At 31.2% G+C, this 4,620-nt stretch overlaps 1 long non-coding RNA gene across 2 annotated transcripts; it reads left to right on the top strand.

Annotated features, from left to right (window-relative positions):
* The first annotated feature begins 2,194 nt into the window (after positions 1 to 2,194).
* LOC136999598 (uncharacterized) lies at positions 2,195 to 4,390 on the top strand. 2 transcript variants are annotated; one of them, XR_010889920.1, is made up of 5 exons: positions 2,195 to 2,794; positions 2,899 to 3,058; positions 3,471 to 3,561; positions 3,841 to 4,033; positions 4,204 to 4,390. It is a non-coding gene; the product is annotated as an uncharacterized lncRNA (long non-coding RNA). The 2 variants fall into 2 exon arrangements; XR_010889919.1 differs by having other exon boundaries at positions 2,467 to 2,794; positions 3,841 to 4,390.
* Positions 4,391 to 4,620: the final 230 nt, after the last annotated feature.

The raw sequence follows: 4,620 nt of genomic DNA on the forward strand, positions 1-4,620 counted from the left end.
AAATGATGTTTTTTGTGTATATTCCCAAATTATATGTTATTTTCATTAATATTACAGTCTAAATACGAATACAAAGCAATTTGTATCACAAATGCATCTGTTGCAGCGATATTTAACATTATAAACGTTAAATATCTAGCGCTATAATTTGCAATATATGTAATTTATAGCGCCTTTCTAATTTACTTTTCAATTTTTATTACGCAATTTCCAGTGCTATCAATATTTTACAAAATAAAAGTATTTTTTCGATAAAAACTCAAAGCATTTCTACAATATTAAAGGAGCGAGAGAGAAAACATTAAAGCGTGCGAGAGAGACAGCTACTGTTTGACGATGAGATCATCATTGCCCCTCTTGCCGCTCGCCCCGCTCAGCATTTGCCCCTCTTGCCGCTCGCCCCGCTCAGCATTTGCCCCTCTTGCCGCTCGCCTCGCACAGCATTAGCCCCTCTTGCTCCTCGTCCCTCTTTGCGCATGAGGTAACCTTCTCTCTATAGATCTTGCCGGGCTCCCGGCTTCCGAGCCCCACAAGCGAAAAGTGCGTACATATGCTGCGCAAAGCGTTCAGCAAAGCCATAGATATATTACATATAGATAGAGCTTTGTACCATTTTTGCTATAATGCAACACCTGCCAAGATAATGACGGTTTTTCCTCCTTCGCGCATGCGCATTCGTATATTTATCTCGGCGGATACAGCACTTTTACATAAAATTAGGTTATATCCTTGGCTGTCACATAGACATAGGAATATAGGGACCGAGCATATCGTTGCGGGGGGGAAGCTACTGCGGGACGGTGCGACGAGGTAAAGGGTGTTTACGATAATTCAAGTTCGAGTTAGTTTCACTAGGACGGACAATGAGATATACATAACCATCTAGAACCTTTATGATTCATGACAACTCGACGCTGTCTTGTATTGCTTGAGTTAAATTCATTGAATTTGTTGAGTTTAATAAATATAATTATATACATATATATATAATTATATCTATTAAAGAGGTATACCAACATATATACCAACATTATTTGTTTCTTTCTTAGACTGATTTGCAGTTAACATTTTTTTATTACAATAAAATTTGCTCTATAAACTCAACAAATTCAATTAATTTAACTCAAGCAATACAAGACAGCGTTGAGTTGTCATAAATCATAAAGATTCTAGATGGTTATGTCTATCTCATTTTTCGGTCCTAGTGAAACTAACTCGAACTTGAATTATCGTAAACACCCAAAGTGTGCCTAAATTTGATTGGCTATTAGTTTGCGCAAGCGCGATGTAAGTATCGTGCGACTTCCAGTGTGCATGGACATAGGAATATAGGGTCGGAGTGTAACGTCGCGAGAGGAAAATCACTGAAGGAAGGGGACGAGGTAAACTGTGCATATTTTTGATTGGCTACTATTTGACGCAAGTGCAATTGGTCATTATTCGACGCAAAAATATTATGCAATTTGGGCAGATATAATGAGCATTTGAAGTTATATCAAGAAAAAACATTAATTAAAATTGTTATTTTAAATATATTTTGTGAATATAAAAAATGGTGCAGTGTTTTGTACAGTCTTGTAAAAATAGATCCGACTATCAAAATTGGAAACAAAGTAATAGCAGAAATAATGTAAAAATAACATTTCACAGGTATTGAAATTATTTATTCATATTAAAGTTAATATATTATATGTTTAAAATAATATTATATATTTTATTTTAAGAGTATAAGAGAGAGTTGTTAAAAATATTGTTTTTTTTTCTTAGTTTTCCCAAAGATCCTAAAACTCGTACATTGTGGTTAGATATTTTGGAAATAAATTCATCATCTATCCCAAGTACAGCTCGTATTTGCTCTGTCCACTTTGAAGAGAAATTCTTTGACAGAACATGTTTGATAACTCGACTTAGACGAAATGCATTACCTAGTGTATAATAACAACAGCATACGTATAACGATAACCAATCAGATTCAGGCACAGTATCATGGCGGACCCCCCGCATTTTGGCTTCACTCCCCTCGTCTATCAACCAAGTTTACGCTCCGTCCCTATATTCCTATGTCCATGGGCTGTCATGGATAAATACTTCTGTTTTCTGAAGATAAATGCGTGATTGCACATGCGCGAGGGAGGAAAAGATAATTTTATCTTGGCAGGCGTAAAATTCACAAAGCTCTATCTATATGTAATATATCTATGAGCAAAGCCAACGTATTTCACTGGGCGTTTCGGTGCGCACGGAGACGGAGCGCGCTGTTTCAGTGAGAAGTTGAGTGCCGAGTTTTTGCACGTTAGTGCATAAATTCGACACGAGCTCTAAGAGACGGTGTCGGTTGAGTGCTAGAGTTCCTATAAGTAGAGTTAAGACACCGGGCTATCAATTGCTGATTGGTTGTTCCAAGCCGCCATATGCAATAGCCAAACTAGCGGAAAATGTAAATTTATAAAGTCGGAAATTTATAGATATATGCTTTTATTAACAAATATTTTTTTCAAAACAAAAGATATTAATTTTATTTTAAATAATTAATGTCTATATAAACTATTTTTATACAAATAAAGAGTGATCTAAAGAAAATTGTAATTTATACCGATGTAAACATATACTATATTCTCCTTGCTACGTTAGCAGTCATAGGTCGTAGACAGCCACTTCTGAAATGTTTCGTAGTCAAGCCTAGCAATGCAATATAAAATTAGTTTGTGTTACTGTTTATAGTGTATTTATAATGAACAAAATTTGCGTTAATATTATTTGGAACAGATATTATAGAAAAACATTTCAATAAAAAGTAAGTTTATTTAATTATTTTCATTGAATTGTGAAATAAAAGAAAGTAAGAACATAACCTTAAAATTAAGTGTGCAATTAAGTAGTCAATGTAATATTTTTTAGGTTCATAATGACGGGTTGTGTAGCTCCAAAATGTTTTAATTCATCTTCCAAAGGGTTTAAGATGTGTTATTTTCCCAAAGACTCTAAAAGATGTGCTGAATGGATCCAAAATATGGGGCGAACTAATTGGACACCAACTCAGCATTCAGCATTATGTCAAGTACTTTAATGAAAAATATACGCAAAATATCATATTGAATTATTCTATTCATACTTAACATCACAGACTCAGTACATATAGCTTTTAATATTAGAGTTACAAACAACATACACGTACATGCATAAATACATTATAGAAAATTAGTATTATAAATTTTGTTATATTTTTGATAATAACTAAATTAATTTTATGAAATTCGTAACATTATTGAATCTCACAGAACAGCAAAAAGCGTCACTAATTTTCAATTATTATGATTTCTTAATGTAATATTTTTTTCTTACGTTATTTTGATTTCCAAAACAATATAATGAAATCTTTATTTGTTGGTATAATTTTGTTATAAATCCCTAAAAAATATATACTTTTATATTTGTATATTTATTAATTATAAATTATATTATTAAAAAAGGTTCAATTTGCGTCAACGGCTTGGGAACAGCGAGTTGATGGTTTATTGAAATTGAAAAGGAAAGCTGTGCCTACACAATTTCATCAGCCAGGTAAAAAAACATATTTTTAATCTATCCTATGGAAAAGCATTCATTAAAAACAGTTGGAAAGACATCGAACAAACGACTTTTTAACTGGAAAGTTATTGAAAATAATTCGATTTGATTCTAGCTATTTTCAATATTATGGATAATTTTTCACTGGAGATGTTTTATTGACATTACATTTTATGTACTTAATTATATGAATATATTTTATATCAAATTTTACTTTATTCATATAACTACTATCTTCTTCTAAAAGTAAAATTTGTAATTTTTTATTTGAAGGCTCAGCACAAGATCATCTGTCACAATTATCTATCACTGAAGCTCATGAAATTCCAACAACAAGTAATGAGATACAAACGGAAATTGTGACACAGAATGAATCGGAAGATTGCAATATTAATATTAGCAGCGAAGCATCATCTGATGACGAGAACGCATTCATCATGCAACAACAGCATTTTATTAATAAAATGTATGCTATGTAGATTATTAATAATCAATATTTTCTTTTCCTTCTACTTTTATTTTTATTTTCTAAAAAATGCTTAGGTGTGGTACAAAAATGTTTCTATTTTCTATATATCTAATAATACTTTTGATAAAATATTTATTTATAAATCTGATTTTTTTTTTTTTTTTTAGATTGAAACTGTATCATCACGGTTACCAATCGATATGTATTCCTGCAGTTTACTCATTTCGAACTGCAAATGAAAATATTCGGTCATCAATTATAAAAATCATCAATTTTTGTAAAGACTAATATTTTTCAATTTTTAAATTGTACATACAAATCTTTTAAAAATAAAAATTAACTTTTTAAAGAAAATTATTTTTTTATATTTAATTCTAGATAATATATGGTTATTATATATATTGTTCTAAACATTTTTAGAAATACAATTGTCAGATAATTATTATATAGATTTTCATCCATCGCGTGTATGTACAATACATGTACACGTGCTTGAAAATCTATAATATATGTCACATGAACTATAGATTTCCGCCATATGTAATAGCCAAAGAAACAACCAATCATAGCTCGATTTGCCCGGT

This window comes from Linepithema humile, chromosome 4, assembly GCF_040581485.1.
Source record: "Linepithema humile isolate Giens D197 chromosome 4, Lhum_UNIL_v1.0, whole genome shotgun sequence".
NCBI lineage: Eukaryota > Metazoa > Arthropoda > Insecta > Hymenoptera > Formicidae > Linepithema > Linepithema humile.